At 45.4% G+C, this 22676-nt stretch overlaps 1 long non-coding RNA gene across 1 annotated transcript; it reads right to left on the bottom strand.

The window, feature by feature from the left end:
* Window positions 1-1520: 1520 nt before the first annotated feature.
* LOC127312027 (uncharacterized) lies at window positions 1521-2275 on the bottom strand. Its single transcript, XR_007858090.2, has 2 exons — window positions 1872-2275; window positions 1521-1759 (listed from the first exon to the last, which is right to left on the bottom strand). It is a non-coding gene; the product is annotated as an uncharacterized lncRNA (long non-coding RNA).
* Between the last annotated feature and the right edge of the window lie 20401 nt (window positions 2276-22676).

Here is a 22676-nt window from a genome sequence, read left to right as displayed (position 1 = left end):
CGTTGCAGTGCTCACAATAAACTAGCATGTACGTCCTGCCAAGCTTGAAGGTCCCGTTACTGTATTTAGTTGCTAGTGTAAAGAAAATCATCAACAATTATTTATTTCAGAAAACTAGTTTGGTGATGCAACTTTAGGCAGCAGAGTGTGGTTTCGTGGCACCATGCACTTAGGGCAGATGTCTTGTGTGAGCACAAGATTCTTTTCAAGTAAAGTTACATTAATTAGCTAAGAGAGATGTGCCATGTATCTGCAGAAAACAGCAATAAAATTTGACAGGCATTCATGTCTATTTGCAAGTGCTTGCTCCCTGCTGAAGAAATGTCTTTGTGTACTCTTATCGCAAGGGAGAAGGCCTGCACCTCGAGCTCCTTTTTCCCTTAGTTTAGCCACCATGATCTGATGTTCAGTCACCACCAATGGTGAATCAAATGCCAGTACCAGACTCAACTTTAAGATTTGCTTAGCTAGACTCACCCTCTCCTCCGGTCAAACCTGAGTCGAACTAGCACATGGATTTTTCATACGGTGGTGCGCTCTAACACACCCATGCTCGGGAAGATATCAACAAGTCAACTTACATGGTAATGGTAGAAACAAAAAAAAATTGGCATGGCATGGACGACAGTTCCTCTCACTCTCATGGTGTTAATTACTCTAAACTCTAATCTGACGTAGCCCGCTTTTTATCTCTTTTACTTTGTGGCACTAGCTTGTGGTCGAGCTGCCGACGGAGAAGCGTGATTTAGTTCGAATAATTGCCCGATTTCAGTTCGATAACCAATTTAATCGGGCCATGCAAGCATTATTTGACAAAATAAGTAATACTTTTCTGACTAAACTAGTAATATGGACCATGTGTACAGACTTATCGGTTCATTTACAGAGCATACAGGAAATATAACAGAAGAGATCATGAACCAAATTCGTTCCAGAACACCTATCAAGATCATAGGTAAATCCTTGGTCAAGAGAAAGAGAGAGGATGGAAGAAAAATGAAATTATTGTAACCTGTACCTCTGAATGCTACCTAACTACGAGCGCGGAATGTCGGTAACGGTAACTTATTAACGAGCCTGAGAGCAACAGGTACGAGATGCCGACAGAACTAATCGATACCAAAAAGATCAATAAAGCTGGGCACCAACCAAACCTGTTTTAAAATCTATCACGTAAAGCTAAACAAGTCATTATCTCCGGCTCTATGTTCAAAGGCTACTTCTTGCAGGGAGAAAGAAAAGGCTGCTTTTTACTCAAGGTAGGGTGAACCAAAGCAGCTAAAAATTCCATCATGGACAGCTAATGTAATCAGGCCAGCTCGAGAATCCATTATAAAAAAAAACCAATCTCACTCTGTTTTCCATCACCAATTCCAATTACAGCCTGTTGATCAATTATCTAGAGGAACGCAACCAAATTTCTTGAGAAAAAATAAAACCATATTTCCGACTAGCACTTTGGATCATGTATAGACTTATCAGTACATATTCAGAGCAGGAAGGAAAAATAGCGGAACCAATTTGATGCAAAACCGAAACATCAATTCAGATCATGGATAAATGCTTGATTCGGGAGAGAGAACAGAGAGAAGTAGCATGGAACAGAAATAAAATAGATGTAGCTTGTACATCTCTGAATTTATATTTTACAAACAGTGTATACAGGAACTGGCAACAGAGACAAAAAGAAAAAAAGCTAGCTCGTCAATGATGCAAATGAGTCTCAACGTCACCTCACCCTTCTTCAACACTAACGTAGCTGCACATATGAAGAAATCAAAAAACAATCTCATGAGGGAAACCGGGCAAACAAACCAAAACGAATCAGAATAACAAACGCATACTCCAGAGAAGGGATGAGAGGGGCTAACCAGGGGCCGAAGAACTCGGCGAGTGCGGAGGTCCATGGCGTCCCCGCATTTACGTTGTCGCCGATACTGAGCGACCACTAGGCGTCCGCTGCTTGCGTGGCAGCGAGGACGATTAAGACGACGGTCCGAGGCCCGCACTGGATTTCATTGCGGCGGGATGGGAACCGGCGAAGCTGTCCCGAGATGTCTCGTCGCAGGACACGGACAGGCCGCCTCTCGTGTTGCTTTGCTTGTCTGCGTTTGGACCAGGAGTGGCTGGGAGGTGCACCAAGGAAGAGGAGATGCTTGGCCTAGAGCTACGACGGAGAGGAGGATGCACTCTGTTGCCAGGAGACGAGTTGCTGCGTGACCGCTTGTGGAGGGACAGCGGATTGGGTGGGTCAGCAGCAGTGAGGGTCACGGGAGAGAAAATCTAGGCTTTATGCATGTGCTGCCAGCTTTTCTTCACAAAGAGAGAGAGCGCACACATTAGAAAATAGATGTAAAGAAGAAAAAATAAACTGACACGGTCACTACTTTTATCACCCACATATGACCACAAGTTGCGTCGTTGCCCAGCATGCCGTTAGGCATATCAAACGACGTTTGACACGCGTAGATCAACCGAGGCGTGGGTAGCTACCCTCCATTGCAGCCAGCAATTTTCCATATATATATATATATATATATCAAATCACAAATCAAACAATTATTACTGAAACTCAGCACAACTTATGGTAACAAAATAAATTTGTGAATATTGTTTTCGTATCTCTTTATTTCTTTCATTATTCGTTCTCTCGCTGATAATTCTGTGGATTTACTCGCGAACGTAGTATCCACATAGATCAGTCCCCTTTGGTTGTTTCGCGTATTTCTGTACAAGAATATAATTCAATCAAACAATAATCAAGTATGATAAAGGTGTGTGGACCTAGGTAGTACTACTTACTTTGTTCGCACGCCATGTCAGCTTCGGTGCCCATTGAAAGGACTGATCTTCCTTGATGAAAGTTTCCCATACGCTGCCCGACAAAAGAAAATGGATAAAAGAGTTATCAATCAGTTGATATCAGGAAATTAACGAAAAAACCGATAAGAATAAGAAAGAGTTACCTTTTGAGCATAAGAAAACAAGACTTGTATAGTATAGGCTCTTTGGTTAGTGAGTCAAAGACTTCAACTTCTCCTTCGTACATTTTAATGACGATAAGAATAAAGTGAAACCTGCGCACGTTTAAATATGTAGTGTCATATATATAAGTCATCAGTTAATATTTTAACATATGGTGAGCAAAATAGAATGTGTTATAAGAGAGTAACACTCACTGGAAGTTGTAAGGCCAAAGTATTGTCTTTTTTTCACGTTGTCGCTTCAAAAACCTTCGCAAAGTCTCCGGTGTATCCCTGTTATAGAGGGGTTCTTCTATGGTCCTAACATGCATTGTGTCCGGGTCACTGAACCCAATGTCCGTGATTTCATCCCTTTTGCATTCGAGCATCTTCGATCTGCATAACATAGCGCACAAAAGATTATAATTTGCAGTTAATGAAGGAGCTGAGCTAAAGTGATAAGGTGTGGCCCGATCTTCTCAGTAAGCAACGGTGGTGATGATGATCACGGGATGAACACAGCGGATGAACACGATGATGTAGTGGATGATAACTTGTATGACGCAACGAGATCTCTCGATTGGTCCCTGTCGCCAATGCAACAGCTCTCAACCCTGAAAGATATTCGCAACTCCACACACTTGCGCACGTAGCCGCTGACCACGAAGCCGTAAGTTGCAATCTACCAATTCCCAATGGAACGACAGATCACACAAGACTTTCAGATCTACACCAAATCAAGCAATATGGTGTAGGGATTCAATAGTTTTGCAGAGCAAACAACTAAGAACTAGGGTTTATCTTAAACGTGGTCTAAAGCTACTTTGGGGGCGTCCTGGGAACTTATATAGGGGTTCAGGAAGACCTCAGGTCGAAAAAGTACGAAAAATAACCGACCCAGAATAGATCTGGTCGAGACAGACTCGGACTCGGCCGGTCTGGGGCCCGGTCGACCGGGCCTGGGACCGGGAGGCCGGTTCAAACCGGGCCTGGCGCTGGGTGCTGATCGGGCGCGGGAACTGCTCTGCAGTAACCCGTCCGGTTGGCGTCAGCGTGTCGTCTGGTTGGAGCCGGAGTGCGCCGGCGTGGCGTCCGGTTGGACCGGGCTGGTGACCGGCCGCGCCGGCGTGGCGACCGGTCCGACTGGATGCTGGGCCGGCCTTGACTTCTTCTTCATCTCTCGCGCATGCCTCCCGCTCCTCCCTCGCGCGTCCATGGAATATCTTCATGTCGAGCTCCTTGTCCAGCTTCACGTCCATCTTCATGTCCAGCTGCTCCTCTCCTCCTCGTGCGATGCTTGCTCCCTCTTCATACCTGATCATACATAAGTAATAACACTTAGGCAGTATAAAGTTCTCATCAATCAAAGTATCGTTTAGGAACAAGTTCACATGTTGTTTAAGTAGCTTCGCACGAGCCCTTGTAATAGGTCCAATCTTGACTTCATTGGACTTGAGCTTCACAACAGGATCATCTTCAACTGGCAATGACAGAGGTAGTAGTGAGGTAGGGATGTCCTCATCATCTCCCCCCCTTCAAAAGGCATCGACCTCGACGCTCCAAGGTCTTCTCTGTCATATGGTGTCAAATCATCAACATTGAAAGAATTACTGACACCAAACTCATCTTCTGGAAGATCTATCGAGTATGCATTATCATTGATCTTGGCAAGCACTTTGTAAGGACCAGCACCACGAGGAAGCAACTTGGACTTCCGTAGCTTTGGGAACCTATCCTTGCGAAAATGTACCCAGACCATATCACCAGGCTTGAACAACATCTCCTTGCGCTTCTTATTCATCCTTGCAGCATTGCTCTTGCCTTTCTTTTCTATGAACTCTTTATTCTTCAAATGTATCATTCTCACAAAATCTGCCCTCTTGGATGCCTCCATATTAACTCTCTCATGTATGGGTAAAGGCAACAAGTCAAGCGGAGTAATGGGTTTGAAACCATACACCACCTCAAAAGGACACAACTCTGTGGTAGAATGTACCGCCCTGTTGTAAGAAAACTCCACATGCGGCAAACACTCTTCCCACTCCTTCAGGTTCTTCTTGATCATGGATCTCAACAGTTGTGACAATATTCTATTCACCACTTCATTTTGACCATCAGTTTGGGGATGACAAGTAGTGCTGAAAAGCAGCTTCGTCCCCAGCTTTTTCCAAAGCGTCTTCCAGAAGTAGCTCATAAACTTCACGTCACGATCAGAAACAATAGTCTTCGGGACTCCATGTAGACGTACAATCTCCCTGAAAAACAGGTTAGCAATATGTGACGCATCGTCGCTCTTGTGGCAGGCAATAAAATGTGACATCTTGGAAAATCTATCCACTACCACAAATATAGAATCATGGCCTCTCTTAGTACGCGGCAAACCCAACACAAAATCCATACTAATATCCTCCCAAGGTTTAGTAGGTGCCGGTAACGAAGTATACAAACCGTGAGGCTTCAGTTTGGACTTGGACTTGTTGCAAGTAATGCATCTCTTCACATATCTATCCACGTCCGGCCTCATCTTTGGCCAATAAAAGTGGTCAGCTAGCATGAGTAGCGTCTTCTCACGCCCAAAGTGACCCATCAAACCTCCAGCATGTGATTCCTGCAATAAGAGCAAACGGACAGACGATTCTGGAACACATAGTTTGTTAGCTCTAAACAAGAACCCATCATGTATGTGATATTTTTCCCATGCTTTACCAATAGCACACAATCGATATGGTTCAGCAAAATCATGGTCGGTAGCATACAAATCACATAGTATCTCTAATCCAGGAATTGTAACATCAAGATGAGTTAATAGCATATTCTTCCTAGAAAGAGCATCATCAACAATATTATATTTTCCCTTCTTATGCTTAATAATGTATGGAAAAGACTCAATGAACTCAACCCACTTAGCAAGACTCTTATGCAAAGTAGATTGGGCTTTCGGATATTTCAAAGCTTCATGATCAGAATGTATGATAAATTCTTTTGGCCACAAGTAATGTTGCCAAACCTCAAGAACTCTAATTAAAGCATACAATTCTTTATCATATATTGGATAGTTCAACTTAGCACCAGAAAGTTTCCCAGAAAAATATGCAATTGGGCGACCCTCTTGCATCAACACACCACCAATTCCAATACCACTAGCATCACATTCAATCTCAAATTGCTTATTGAAATCAGGAAGTGCAAGCAACGGTGCAGAAGTTAACAATCTCTTAAGTTCATCAAAAGCATGATCTTGGGCTATGCCCCATTCAAAGACAACACCCTTTTTAGTTAAGTCATTCAAAGGTGCAGCAATAGTATTAAAGTTGGGCACAAATCTTCTATGAAACCCAGCTAGACCATGAAAACTTCTAACTTGACTCACATTCATGGGAGTAGGCCAATTTTGAATAGCTTCAATTTTAGACTCATCTACTTCTACTCCATGCTTAGAGACAACATAACCAAGAAATATGACCTTATCTTTGCAAAATGTGCACTTCTCAAGATTACCATAGAGTTGATTATCACGCAACACTTGCAAAACATGTCTAATATGTATAGTATGATTAGATTCATTGCGGCTGTAGATTAATATGTCATCAAAGTACACAACCACAAACTTGCCAATAAAATCACGCAAAACATGGTTCATCAGTCTCATGAAGGTGCTAGGTGCATTAGTTAGACCAAAAGGCATTACTAACCACTCATATAAACCAAATTTTGTTTTAAAGGCTGTTTTCCACTCATCCCCTTCTTTCATCCTAATTTGATGATAACCACTACGCAAATCAATTTTAGAGAAAACAGCAGCACCACTCAATTCATCTAGCATATCCTCTTAACGTGGAATAGGATGACGATATCGAATAGTAATGTTGTTTATCGCTCTACAATCTACGCACATACGCAATGTACCATCTTTATTAGGAACTAGAATAACAGGAACAACACAAGGACTAAGGCTTATACGGATATAACCTTTGTCGAGTAGCGCTTGTACTTGCTTCTGTATCTCCTTCATCTCTTCGGGATTTGTGCGATATGGCGCCCTATTGGGCAGCGAGGCGCCGGGGATCAAGTCAATTTGATGCTCAATACCACGCAATGGTGGTAGTCCTGCTGGCACCTCCTCCGGAAACTCGTCGCGGAATTCCTGCAAAACATTAGAAACACCAAGAGGAAGAGGGGTCATGTTGTTAGAAACCAAAACCGTACCCCTGTACATAAGCACAAGAGGCATGGCTTTAGGATCCTCACTAAATTCTCTCATGTCTTCTTTGGTGGCTAAAAGCACTAAGGAATTCACTCTCTCACTTTTCGTTATATCACTCACGACATTACAATTCTCTCGCCTATCTAGAGGTGCATCCTCCAAGTTGATTTCAATCTTCTGACGAGACTCATTGACAATCTGTTGTGGTGATATAGGCTGTAAGTTAATTTTCTTACCCTTGAACTCCAAGTGATATGTATTGGCACGGCCATTGTGTTGCACAAAACGGTCATAGAGCCAAGGCCGACCCAATAGTAGGTGACACACCGTCATAGGAACCACATCAACATCAATGGAATCCTTATACGGTCCAATCGCAAACTCAACACGCACCATGTGGTTTACCTTCATCTCACCATTGTCGCTCAACCACTGAATATAGTATGGATGCGGGTGCGGTAGATACTTCAACTTCAGCTTGGTACACAACTCCTTGCTTGCTAAATTACGACAACTCCCGTCATCAATAATGACCTTGCAAGCCTTGTCAGGACCAACAAAAGCCTTGGTTTGGAACAAATTGCAGTGCTGAGTAGATGCACTTGGCAACACATTAAGAGCATGCTGCGACACAACAATAGTGCGAGCATCGGACGGATATGCATCTTCACCATCAGTGTCATAGTCATCATCGATCATCTGGAGCATTTGGATCAACATCATCTCCAGTCTCATACTCATTGTCCTCATTGATAATCATGACTTTGCGATTAGGACAATCTCTTTTGAAGTGACCCTTGCCACCACATGTATGCCAAGCCATATCACGGTTGCGCGCAGTAGACATGCTAGAACCACTCGTACTTGCAGAAGATTCGGACTTCTTTGCGTTAGACACATTGGAGGCTGGCTTGCTGGGCGGAGTAGAGTAAGGTGCAGAGCGCGTCGATGGCTCCGGCGCCGCAGGTGGGGGCGCGCGAGGCGTGAAGTGCCCAGCTCCCGTAGCACGTCCCTTAACATTTGCTTCGTCAGCCAACTGTGATTCAGCTTCTCTTGCATGATGTAACAATTGATTCATATTGGTGTAGCTGTAATGAGGAACAATGCCTTTGATATCATACTTCAATCCATTGAGAAAACGCTGCATTGTCACCTCTAGAGACTCACAGACACGGCCACACTGCATAAGCATCTCCATCTCCATGTAGTATTCATCCACAGTCTTCACACCTTGCCTCAATAGGGTCAACTTATCATATATTGTACACAAATAATTAGTGGGCACAAAACGAGAATTCATCGCCTCCTTCATAGCACGCCATGTGATAATAGGTGGCTCACCATCTGCTTGTCGATTACGAACAAGTGCATCCCACCAACGCAATGCATAGCCATCAAATTTGGAAGAAGCAAGCTTGATCTTCCTATCTTCAGTGTAATTCGGATGTAAGCTCCATAACTTCTCAATCTTTAGCTCCCAAGTGAGGTATTCTTCAACGTCAGCTCCTCCTTCAAACTTGGGTATGGAAAACTTGGGCTTACCCAATCCATCTTCCTCATCATGTCCACGACCATTGCGTCCAAGTGGAGCCCAACCACGAGGACGATTACCACGACCAGGTACTTCATCAGGGTCTTCATCTTGTTGTTGCTGTTGGTTTGTAAGATTTTCGACAGCCAATTGCAAAGCTTGAAGACTGCGCTGGATATCCGTCATTTGATTAGCCATTGTAGTAACGGTCTCATTAGTAGCATCCAACTTTTGGTTGATCTCTTGGACCTCTCCCCTAAGCCCATCATCCTCAATGTGGAATTCACGTCGCATCTCATTACGAAGAGCCTCATAATCCCTCCATGTTAACAAGTTTAGCATCACTAGAAGACATGGTTAGTAGGTTAGTGCACTAAATCAAAAATATATGTGGTGGTACTCTCACAACTCACTCAAAACTGATAAGAAAAGGAAATCTTACCGTTCCAAAGTAAATTAGTGTTGCTTACCACTTGTAGTAACAACTAGTGCACGGATGTAGCGAAGCGAATATCAAGGGTATAAGAACAATCACACGACAAAGCAGGATATATGTGGGGCTGTAGGTAGGCTACCTATTTGCACCAATAACAAGCTCTAGCGCTGACCGTAGACAACCAAAGATACTCACACAAGGCGATAAATGTGGCAATGCAACTATATGGATGAAAGGTTGCAATGCACTCGAGAGACGCTAGCAAAGCTCAACGAAACAGGCACAAGATTGCTCAACTACGGGTGCAGTTAAAGAAAACTTAGGCCTTTACTTGATTCTACTAGCAATTCACTTTTCTTTTTGTATTTTTCTTTTGTAACGCAGCTATGTAGCTCTTTTTGCTTCTTTTCTATTTTCTCAATTTTTTTATATGACTCACCTCCTTGATAACATGGCCAACAAGATATGCAAAGCACCAAAACCCTAATGAGCAGCCTGTCGAGCGGTCAAACTAGTGTCTTCTGGGGAAGTTCCTAGTCACTTATATCGAAAGGTTGTGGCTATGGTTTGGACAAACACACTGTATGCTATGTGGACTCGGAGTAAACAAAAACTGACTCTAGATGATTAACTAGATGAAATAGAAACACAAACCCTAACAATTCTACTAGAAGAAAGATAAAGGTACGCAAAAACAACAACGAAAAGCAACTAAAACTCGAAATTAGTGCAGTCTATGGCTATGGCAAACCCTAACCCTAATTTTTTTTTTGGCTTTTTCTGGATAGGAAAACACTCACAACTCAACTATGGGGTGGATTGTGGATGGCTTACCGAGGAAACCCGAGAATCTGATACCAAGATGATAAGGGGTGGCCCGATCTTCTCAGTAAGCAACGGTGGTGGTGATGATCACGGGATGAACACAGCGGATGAACACGATGATGTAGTGGATGATAACTTGTATGACGCAACGAGATCTCTCGATTGGTCCCTGTCGCCAATGCAACAGCTCTCAACCCTGCAAGATATTCGCAACTCCACACACTTGCGCACGTAGCCGCCGACCACGAAGCGGTAAGTTGCAATCTACCAATTCCCAATGGAACGACAGATCACACAAGACTTTCAGATCTACACCAAATCAAGCAATATGGTGTAGGGATTCAATAGTTTGCAGAGCAAACAACTAAGAACTAGGGTTTATCTTAAACGTGGTCTAAAGCTACTTTGGGGGCGTCCTGGGCACTTATATAGGGGTTAAGGACGACCTCAGGTCGAAAAAGTACGAAAATAACCGACCCAGAATAGATCTGGTCGAGACAGACTCGGACTCGGCCGGTTTGGGGGCCGGTCGACCGGGCCTAGGACCGGGCAGGCTGGTTCAAACCGGGCCTAGCGCCGGGTGCTGACCGGGCGCGGGAACTGCTATGCAGTAACCCGTCCGGTTGGCGTCAGCGTGTCGTCCGGTTGGCGCCGGGGTGCGTCCGGCGTGGCGTCCGGTTGGACTGGGCTGGTGACCGGCCGCGCCGGCATGGCGGCCAGTCCGACCGGATGCTGGGCCGGCCTGGACTTCTTCTTCATCTCTCGCGCATGCCTCCCGCTCCTCCCTCGCGCGTCCATGGAATATCTTCATGTCCAGCTCCTTGTCCAGCTTCACGTCCATCTTCATGTCCAGCTGCTCCTCTCCTCCTCGTGCGATGCTTGCTCCCTCTTCATACTTGATCATCCATAAGTAATAACACTTAGGCAGTATGAAGTTCTCATCAATCAAAGTATCGTTTAGGAACAAGTTCACCTGTTGTTTAAGTAGCTTCGCACGAGCCCTTGTAATAGGTCCAATCCTGACTTCATTGGACCTGAGCTTCACAGCAGGATCATCTTCAACTGGCAATGACGGAGGTAGTAGTGAGGTAGGGATGTCCTCATCATAAAGACTTCTCAAATTATATAAATAAATCATTTAGAGACAATAGCAACTGATGATAGATTTGTCGAGGGCCCGAAGATTCTATAACTGGAAAAGCTCGCAGAAGTCAACGCTCTTATTCTTGGAAGTAGTGCTCTTCCTTAACTCGCACCATGATAGTCTCGATCCCTCCCTTTGTGGCAATACCGTACCACGTATGCAAGTTACGCATACTTGTTGGTAGCTCCTGAGATTCTCGACCAAATCTTTCCCTTGAACATATTTATATACTTCCTTAGCCATGGGGTAATCGGTTGTGTTTTGTCGAGAACTTTGAACGGCCTTCTCGTCACACACCTTGAGAGGGGGGACCGATTGAACGGGTTGTTCTCCGAGCTGGTGGACTTATTGTTTCATTTTTGATGCCGTGACACCCGATTGAGTGGGGTTTTTCGCCTCCATCATATCGTCATACGACCTTTCAATAGAACGCCTATAGTCAGATGGCGGCGATGGTACAGGGTCATATAGATTCTCGACGGTATGATAAACTTTCACCGGATCTAGTGTCTTCTCAAAAGGTATCTCTGGCGCTTTCTTAGCAAAAAAGGCCATCAGCTGGGACTCAACGGCTTCCTGGTTTTCCTCGGGAGTTTTTTCGCAAGGTAACTTCTCAATAGGCGGAAGTGGTTTCTCCTTTCTAGATCTCTTCCTAGGCGGCGTACCGTTCCGCTTAACGGGCGCTGTCTTACGCGGAGGATCTCAAGGTGGTGGACTCACGCTGGGGTCCCTCTCAGGTAGGTGTGGACTTTGCTGCTCATGTGCAATGCTAGGAGGAGTCGAAGGCCTTTGATGCTCATGTGGGCTGCTACGAGGAGTCGGTGGCCTTTGCAGAAGGACAATTTATTTCTTGGGCCATAGGGTGAAACCGTGCTTGACATCGGCAAGTGTCTTCTCATCGTCACCTCTAGGAAAATCAAGCTGCACTATTTCAAAAGTCGGAACAACTTCATCCACCCCAACACGAACACAGCCAGGTGGAATGGGCATATGGTGGTGCGTTGCTCCATCTTCACTTGGGTAAACATAACCGACCGCCACCTTAATGGACGTGTTCCTGAATAACATATAGAGCTCGCAATCTGTCTTCTCCGTGACATAATCCACGAGGTAGCTTCCTCCACATCCGTCAAGATGTGTGGAACCCACACTGCTTCTTCGCTGAGATGGGGCGGCATCGGCTTGTGGATCCTGTAGGAACAACAGCTGATCAGGTGGCCTCTTATTTTTCTCAAGCGCCTCCACCCTAGTTAACAATTCTGTTAACCTTTCTGACTCCTTCTTCTTCTTTCGCGAACGACTTCTATAAGTGTCAGCGGACTCCGGGAACGCTTCCTTCATGGTGAGACATGGGCGAGCTCGTACCCGTCCAACGTGTTCAGGATTCCCCAGAGCGAGTGTCAGCTCGTCATTCTCTCTATCGGGAATGTACTCTCCCTTTCGAACCTGTTCAATTGCAGCTACAAGCTTCGGTACGATTGCCTCAATTTTTTCCTTCCATTTTCCCTGCGCAACGATCTGCCCTGTCTTTGGGTCGAGCCCTGCCCCATGCGCGAACAACCAGAACTTGGACCGTTCGGGCCAGTCCCATGTCTGTGGAGTGATTCCTGCATCCATCAGTTCATTTTCATACGCTGTCCACTTCGGAATGGCAGTCTTGTAGCCACATGACCCCAAATGATGCCAAAGTGTCTTCTTTGAAGCATTTATCGTATTTGTGACCGATCGGGACACAAAAGTAGACGATTACTTATATCTCTTAAATGCGGGCCAGTGATCCTTTATCTTCACTAGATTATCATCGAATACTGGATCTTCATTATTATATTTCTCCCATAAATTTTTCTTCCAGGTCTGGAATTGTATGGCCATCTTCTTTAGAGTCCATTCCTTGACTTTATTCTTCTGGCCTTCCGTCATGTCTTCCGGTAGGCTGAAGCGTGTCTGTAGAGTTTCCCAAAGAAACTTTTTCAGCGCGTCGTTGACATAACTAGCTTCAGTCTCCGCTTTCTTCGGCTTATGCCACTCTTGAATGATGATCAGTACATGGTCCCTAACAAGAACTCCAGCTTGATTTGTAAATTTGCGGCAGTGCTCTTTGGGATGCACCGGTTCACCATTATCCTTAAATGCTGTGAGGGCTAACCTACCCTTGCCCTTTAGAATTCGTGTCGGGCCTCGTTTTGTTTTAACAGACTTGCTCGATGATCCAGAAGGCTAAAAGAAAAATGATTCGTTAATAAGTGCAATACAAATAAATGAATGCATCTAGTGATGAACATAGACTTGATACATAAATATACACCTCGCCGGAGTTTGTTATGGACACTTCATTGACTCTTCTAATTTCTTCAGACTCAAGTCCCTTGCCGAAATCGTTTAGAAATTGTGCGAAATCATTTTCATCTCCATCGGGTTCCGGCCCACGGGCACTCTCATATATCAATTTCTGCACCGCTTCTTCTTGATCCTCATCTCGGACGAAGGTGCCGTCCGCCATACCTCAATGTCACTACAAAATTAAGAAAACAATTATTTCATTCATCATGTCATGATCATAACAGATTGCTAGATGGATAACAATTGAAATGAAGAAAGCAAAAAACCCTAACGGACCGCCACGGCCACGGACTCAGCGTTCCCCCTCCTCCTATCGATCTTCTCTTTTTTTCTCGACCCTAACCCTAACACTCGGCGCTCCTCCTCCTCCTCTCGCTCTTCTCTATATTTCTCGACCCTAACTCTATGTCGCGGCGCGGCACCACCACGGACTCGGCACTCCTCCTCGATGTCGCGGCGCCACGGCCACGGACTCGGCGTTCCCCCTCCTCCTCTCGCTCTTCTCTCTATTTCTCGACCCTAACTCTATGTCGCGGCGGCACCGCCACTGACTCGGCACCGCCACACGGACTCGGCACTCCTCCTCGATGTCGCGGCACCACGGCTACGGACTCGGCGTTCCCCTCCTCCTCTCGCTCTTCTCTCTATTTCTCGACCCTAACACTCGGCGACGCGCCCCTCATGCTCAAACGGTGTCATCCCGCTCGACTACGCCCAACGGTGTCATCCCGCTCGACTACGCGCTCTTCCGCCCGCTCCCGCCCAACAAGGAGGCAGTCGACGCTTCGTGGCTTCAACATCGTCGACCATGTCAAGAAGGTGGTCGAGGCCGCCTGCCCCGGCATCAGGGGACCCCAGCAGACCGTGTCAAGAAGGTGGTCGATGCGGCGGCGAGGGCATCGACGTCGATCCGCGGCAGGCACTAGGGCATTCGAATGAGCGCTCGCGGTGAATTGGCTGCTTGGAGCACCCGCGGCCAGGAGGCGCTCGGCAGCAGAACGTGCGCGGAGCTCACGACTGTAGATGGCCACGACAAGCACACCGACGCCGACACCCGCAGGGTCGTGTCCTGCAGCGGCGAGAGCGCAGAGGTCGACACGCACAGCGTCGTGTGCTCGCTCGCGTGCGGCCGCGGAGAGAGCGCCGAGGTGGACGGCCGCAGCTTCGTGTGCTGGCTCCCGCCCGGCCGTGGTGAGAGCGCCGAGGCTCTCCCGGACGTCTTCCTCGCCAACCTCCTCCTCCGCGGCTACTCCAAGCTCGGGCGCGCGGTGCGAGACGGGCGACCGCAGGCGCCCAACACGCTGCTGCACCGGGTCGGCGGCCAACAGCTGCTGTGACATCTCTGCGGCATTTCGTCGAACACCCTAAGGGTGGTGTCGACGAAGCCGCAGAGCGCGGCTTGGCGTCGCCGGCATGGGCGTCTACGGTGGGGGCGTGGGCATCTTCGGCAGGGGCGTGGGCGTCTGCAGCGTGGCCGCGTGGCGAGGCGGCGTCGCCGGCGCCGGACACGTACTACCAGCCGGCGCGCGCGAGCGGGGGAGGGAAGAAAGAAGGGAGTAGCGGCGCACTAACCTGCGAAGCGCGGCGGATGTCGACGGCGTGGCTGCGGGCGGCGGCGCGGCGTGGCTTGGACGGCGGTGCGGCGGACGGCGTGGCTCGACGATGGTGTGTCTGCGGGTGAAATTTGGTCCTTTGCCGCGCGGAGGGGATGAAACCCTGTGGCGGAGACCTTCGGTACAGGTTCCACGCACCAACCGGTACCAAAGGCCTTTGGTACGGGTTGGCGGGTGGAATCGGTAGCAAAGGTCCATTTTCTGTTTTTTTTCTTTTCCTTTTCTTTTCCTTTTTCTTTTCTGTTTCTTTTTCTATTCTGTTTCTTTTTCTTTTTCTTTTCTATTTCTTTATCTTTACTATTTCTTTATCTATTTTAATTTCTTTTCTTATTTCTATTTCTTTATCTTTTCTGTTTGTTTTTGTTTCTATTTCTTTTCTATATCTTTTTTCTATTTCTTTTCTATTTCTTTTCTATATCTTTTCTATATCTTTTCTATATCTTTTTCTATTTCTTTTATATATCTTTTCTATTTCTTTTCTTTACTCCCGCCACGACATGCGCGCGTCACCGCCCTTGCCTCCACGTCCGCCCGCGTCTTCCATGCACCACCTACGAATCCCCGAGCCCAAGGGTAAGCTCCGTTTCAACGTCCTCGTCTGTAACCTCGGCAGCGCAGGTGGTTTTTACAGCCTTCCGAGTCGTTGTTTGAGAGCTCGTCTGCATGTCCGCTTGTCAACACCCGGATTTTTAAGTCCAGATGCCTATTATGCCATACATCGCAATCCCAGGAATATTGTTTTTGCGAGACATAATAGATTGATATCACAACACATCATTCATTACATACCATAATCGTCTTACAAAGAGGGATCACATGATCCAGTCTTAATACAACATAGTGGATCTAGAGATCCTATTACAAAACACATAGCGGAAACGAAGTAGTAGCGGTCGGGGTCCATCTGTTCGACAGGCAACTGTTAACGTTAGAAGTGGTCCTAGTTGTCATAGACGTCCTGCTGTCCATCTTCCTCGTACTGCTGTTCTCCTTCATAGTCTGGCCATTTGAATAGCCAGGGACAAAGCCATGAGTACTTTAAAGTACTCGCAAACTAATACTAATGTAAGCACTAACAACTATAGTAAGGGGGTGCTAAGCTCTAAGTTTATTTGCATAAAGCCAATTTTAGTTCACAAATATTTAGTAAAAGCCTCTTCATTTGCTAACTAACTCAAGTGGGAACATTAGTGTCATTCCCACAACTCTGTTGTGATTCAACTCAAATTAACCATTCACCTTTCAAGTTCAAGTCACAAGTCATATGTCACATTTTTGAAAATGGTCTGATGACGGAACAGTATGGCCTTTCCAACCGTCCATAACCGTGGACGCGGCTATTCGAATAGTTCTACACTCTGCAGAGGTCGTACACTTGTGCCACAACATTTGCAATAATCCGTCAGGGTTAACTAGCCCTGATTTATCACACTCCGTGTGCGGACTACCAACCATAACCTTTCACTTACATATCCTAGTATAGGCACCTCTCCCCATGAGCTTGGCCTCCCAGTGAAGACAGACAGTCAGCCTGGGAACTGCACAGGGCTTGGGCCGGACATTCACCTCATATTCACGTCATATCACATCATTTCGTTTGTTGTAGAGGCAGCTTTCGGCATAACCCCGATGACGCTTGTTTAGAGGGAACCCATACTAAGATACATAAATTTCTAGTTAAGCACTACCCATATCAGGTATTGTGGGGGTACTTGTAAAATTGGAATGGTATCGCATCCGAACCCAACCATCAGCTTTTTTTATAAAATTCACCATGTCATTCACAAGTCACATTCACCTTCAAAATCTTTCAATAGAATGACTCATCATTCCAAGGTTTTCCAATGTCATTTCATTTCACAAGTTCCCATCTAGAGTAGTCAATTTTTATTTGTTAGCACTAGCAACTAGTCACGAGGGGTGCTATCTAGCTTTCATTGCTCTAGGCTAAATTTGATGATCTTGTTCTACTCTAGACCAAGTGAATCATGAATCAAAAAGTACTTTGATAAAACAAAAGCAATAAAGCTTGTAAGTAAAAGTTTGTAAGTAAAAACTTGGGAGGGGCTCAATAAGCATAAAGTAAAATGTGGTGGTGCCTTGCTCTTGTAGAGCTTTGCACTTAGCAAGAATATTAGCTTGCCTTGGTTGTTGTTGTGATCAAAGTTCTCTTCTTCTTCCTCTTGGTAGAAAACCTCCTCCTCTTGATAGTCTCCGGTACCAGCGTCTATAAACGAATACGAGGATACAATCACCAAACAATACTTAAGGGCTAGACTAATCACACAAAAGGGTTCACACAAATGATCTAGCATCATCACTTAACATTGCTACCCAAGATTATGCTAGGGTTTTCTCACTTAGTGTTAGGAACATAATTTCCTCTCATTGAGATGTGGATTAGGGTTTCTCTTTAGTTTGGGGAGAAATAATTTCCTCTCATTGAACCCTCTTAAGATTTAATTTCCTCATATGATAATGTATGAACTCATGTTGACCACGGTCAACACTTCATACTCATCATTTGGGAAAATGATTTAAATGAGGTGATGCACCTCATGCAATTTAATACCAACATAGTAATGATTTAATATCATCAAATAATTCCATATGAGAGTTAATAGACCATGGTCTCTACCTCATGTATAATTACTTGAGACAAAGATTTAAATGAGAGGGATACCTCTCATATGATTTAATAATTAGTTGGAACAATTTAAATGCTACTATGGCAATGATTTAATATTCTCAAATAAAAACATAAGAGGTCATGAAGACATGTGTCATCAACTCATATTGAATCACTTGAAATAATGATTTAAAGGAGATGCTACACCTCATATAATTTAAATACTATTTTTGAAATAGTTTAAATGAGCTAGAAATGGCCACATAGCCACTATTTGAATATAGCCCATGATCATATACAGTAACCCTATCATATTTTTGCATAAACAGTTAGGGTATTTGAAATATGAATTATTAGAATTTGAATCACCTCAAAATTCATTATGGTTGATTTTATAAATTTATTTGAATTCTGGAAACTCTCTGAATTGTTATTTTTACTATTCAAATTCTACAACATATTTTGATTTTAATCCAGTGTGGTTAGATGGATCCTTTCATGAGCTTTCTAAATATATATAATTTATCAAAATTGACCGATTAGATTTGTAGTTATTAAAGATTTAGCAAAGCATCTGAGAGCAAATCACAGAAAATAAATAAAACAAAATTTGAATTCAAACGGTGGGCGGGAACGGAGTTGGGTCGGCCCAGCTGCTGCCCGGGCCTGGCGTGCATGGCGCATGCACGTCGGGCACGCGCGGGACGGGCAGATCGTCGGATGACGATCCGACGGTGCTGGGCCATCGTCTTCCTCCCGACGCTGCTAGCTTGCGGGGGCCATAACTTTCTCCTCGGAGCTCGGATGAAGGTGAGGTTGGGTGTGTTGGAAAGGTCTTTCCAAGGGCTACAACTTTGGTGTAGGGCTCGGGGGCTATGGTGGCAAAAAAATTGGCGTCTTTTGGGTGTGGCCGCCGGCGAGCTTTTGCTCCGGTGAGCTGCGAGGAGGGCGAGAGGGAGGCACTAGGAGGACGAAGGGGATTCTGCTGGGTGTTGTGAGGCTGTCCAAGGTGAGGGGCGGGGTTTATATAGGCTTCAGAGGAGGGAGGCGCGGCATGGCCGGCATGGTGGTCATGTCGTGGGCGCGTCGTATGCAGGGCTCTCCGGTTAGGGCGATGGTGTCAGCGCAGAGGTAGGGGGCAGAGAAGGACGCGTGCACAGTGGCTGGCCTGCAGACGTCGTGTGCAGGGCACACGAGGACGAGGCCGACGTCGGCGTCCTTGTGGGGCGTCGCGTCGTGGCGTCCTCCTGGTGCGTGGGCAGGTCAACGATGATGTCTAGCAGGTGAGTGGGAGAGAGAGGAGTGTGGTGGCGCAGTGGGAGCGGCTGGGTTGCAGTGTGCACGAAGAGGGACATGGGTGGCCACGGGTTGGTGATCATGAGCAATGGCATGAGCATTTTGGTTCACCACTTGCTCTCCTTGTCTCATGGTCATGTCTAGTAGTTGTCTAGGGTCGAGGGGAGTGTAGATGACATGGTGAGAGAGAGGGAAAAGGGCCAGGGGTAGGTGGTGACATGGTGGTGACCATGTGAGTGGCATGGTGTGGCATTGGATTCTTTGGTGCATCTCTTTGGGTCTCTGAGGGCAGGGCATGCTGATGTGCGGTGAGGCAAGAGGGTTTGACAAGGTGAGCATTGTTGGAGAGAGGTAGAGGGTGCACAAATATTATTGGTCAAAGTGTATGTGACACATGACATAGTTTTGGGGCATGGTGTTGATGTGAGGTGACCATGCACACTAGGTGAGGTCAAGAGGGAGTTGTTAGGAGTACAAGACACTATAGATGAGCTCAAAGGGAGAGAGAGTGAGGTAGGCAATAGTGGTTGGAATAGTGGTTGTACCTCTATGTACTTATTTTGATTATTTGCTAAGGGTTCATGTGTGATGAATTTTGATCAATTTTTGTGATGTATGTGTTCTAAATGATGTTGGGCTGCCATGTGTAGCATTGGTTTGAGATTTGGAATGGATTTGTGAAATTTCTAAATTTTGAGGGAATCTAGAATTTGTTTCAATGTAGCATCTTGGGTTGACTTTTTGGAGCAATGGTCAAAGATCTGGTCAAAGTGGTCAACACGAAAAGTGTTCATCTTGATGAGGTCTTGGATGAGGGGCAAAGAGTTGAGAGGGTTTGGTTTGAGAATCTCTTAATAAAAGGGCTCAAAGTGGGTATGATATTAAAGTTGTCAATGTTGACCATTAGTGTATGTAAGCTCATTTTTGTTTCATATTTGATTTGATTTGAGTTTCTTTGATTCCAAATGTGTTAATAAGTGGTTAGTAACCATTTCCAACCAATGGGGCAAGCCCAAAGGGTCTAGGTTAAAGATTTGCAAAATTGGCCATAGCCACATATGTGATGAAGTGCATTTTTCTTATTTTCTTTTTCTTTGCTTCACTTAGGCATGGTTTAGGATTTATTTAGTATTAGATTGATTTTGGTAAAGGTTTCAAACCATTTGGGTAAGGTAGGAGGGCATAGGTCAAAATTGGGTAATATGGCTATGTGCCACATATGCTTCTATGCATATGTTTATTTTCTTTTTATTTCTTTTTGGTTTCACCTTAGATTTGATTTGCTAAGTACTAGGTTAGGTTTGTTGATGTTTTCAAAACCTCTAAACAAGGTAGAAAAGCCTAGGTAAAAGTTTTACCAAAAATAGCCATAGGCACATAGGCCCTTTTCTTATTTAATTTCAATTCTTTTTATTTTGTTTATAATGGATGGTGATAAGAGGGATGAGGTTTAGGGTTTAGTGGGGTCTAACAATGGTTCACCATTATTGAGAAAAGTAAGAAGGGTATTAGTCAAGATTTGCATACTAGGGCTATATGCCCACATATGTCTTTTTTATTTTATTTTAGTTCCTTCTTATTTGATCCTATTTAGTTTTGAGAAGGTTAGGGTTTAGGGTTTTGGAATTATGTTCAATGTAATAAACAAATAATCATGGCAATAACACAAGTATGGGGTGTGAGCATTATGCATAGCATCATATTCAGAAAAGTTTTTGTTGGTTCACATTTTTGGAAAAAGGAAATTCATTTTCTTCTTTGTTTCAAAATTTGGGATGTTACACCGCGTCGGGCCCCTGCGCTAGCCTCGGATGGTCGCCGTTGACGACGTCCACGCGGGAAAGTTTCCCGCCCCGGCGTCGCGCAGGAAACTTTCCCGCCACGATGCCGCGCGTGGGAGAAAAAAGGCGGGAAAGAAAGGGCGAGAATAAAATTTTATTACGATTGAACTCGAATTAAAAGTACATTGCTCAACTGAAAATTAAGATACATGGCCAGATTCGACTGTTGGTGTCATTCAGTCATACTCGTGCCTAGCCCTATAGTAGTCGCCACTGTAGTCGTCGTAGTCATCGTCATCATCGTCGCTGGCATCGGGGTCGCGGTAGTCGAACCTCGACGGATGAGCACGCGTGTGCTGGGACTGAGGGTAGCGCAGGCGGGGGCCACGGTAGGCCATGACGCCCTGGAGAGTCCGCCCGCGCCACCACAGCCGACGGCCGGCCTCTGTAACGTCCCAAATTTCAAATCAATGAAGAAGAGGAATTCCAAATACTCAAAATCTAGAACCAACAAAAACTTTTATTTTGCATATAGTGCTATGCATAGGACTTGCGCATTATTGTGTGAAATGCCATGATGATTGCTTGTGTGCTTATGAGTTACATTCTAAAACCCTATATTGATCAAGAGAAGATCACCAAATAAAATCAAAACAAAAGAAAAGAAATACAAAGGAGAAATTCCCAAAACCCCCACATAAGGTTTATGCCATTTTTGCAAACCATCACCATAGACCATTTTGGCTTGCACCATTAGATGAATTATGTTACTAAACACTTATAATCACTTTGGGCATCAAAGAAACTCAAATTCAACCAAATTTGAAATCAAATTTTGCTCACATACAATAATGGTTAAATCTGCCATTTGTAATCTGATCACTACTTTGAGCCTCTATATTTAGAGATTTGTAAACCAAACCAGTCCAACTCTTTGCACCACATCCAAGTACAACTCAAAGTGAACAACTTTGGTAAAGACCCCCAGTACAAAATCATCTTGGATCAAAAGTTATGATCAACCTAAGCGGAGACTTTGAAACAAATGCAAGATCATCACACTTTGAAATTTTGTCAACACAGGCTATCTCTTGAGCACCACTTGACTCAACAATGTTCTCTGGTCCCCTCTAAACCTATCCCCTGCTTTGAAAACCCTAGGAGGAGGCCAAACATGGCATGGCCATTGATACGTCTCCGACGTATCGATAATTTCTTATGTTCCATGCCACATTATTGATGATATCTACATGTTTTATGCACACTTTATGTCATATTCGTGCATTTTCTGGAACTAACCTATTAACAAGATGCCGAAGTGCCAGTTCCTGTTTTCTGCTGTTTTTGGTTTCAGAAATCCTAGTAACGAAATATTCTCGGAATCGGACGAAATCAACGCCCAGGTTCCTATTTTGCCCGGAAGCATCCAGAACACCCGAGAGCCACCAGGGAGGGGGCACAGGCCCACCAAACCACAGGCCGGCACGGCCAGGGGGGGCCCGCGCCACCCTATGGTGTGGGCACCCCTTCGACCCTCCTGCGCCGCCTCTTCGCCTATTTAAAGCCTCCGTCGCGAAAACCCTGATAAGTTCGACGGAAACAGAGAAAACCATCCAGAGCCGCCGCCATCGCGAAAGTCCAATTCGGGGGACAGAAGTCGCTGTTCCGGCACCCTGCCGGGACGGGGAATTTCCCCCGGAGTCATCTCCACCGCCGTCTTCACCGCCATCTTCACCGCCATCGCTGCCTCCATGATGAGGAGGGAGTAATCCACCCCCGAGGCTGAGGCTCCGCTGTAGCTATATGGTTCATCTCTCTCCCATGTACCTCAATACAATAATCTCATGAGCTGCTTTACATGATTGAGATTCATATGAGTTTTGTATCACTACTATTCTATGTGCTACTCTAGTG

This window comes from Lolium perenne, chromosome 7 (genome assembly GCF_019359855.2).
Source record: "Lolium perenne isolate Kyuss_39 chromosome 7, Kyuss_2.0, whole genome shotgun sequence".
NCBI lineage: Eukaryota > Viridiplantae > Streptophyta > Magnoliopsida > Poales > Poaceae > Lolium > Lolium perenne.
Note: the sequence above shows the minus strand (reverse complement) of the source record. Positions and strands in the feature narration are given on the sequence as shown.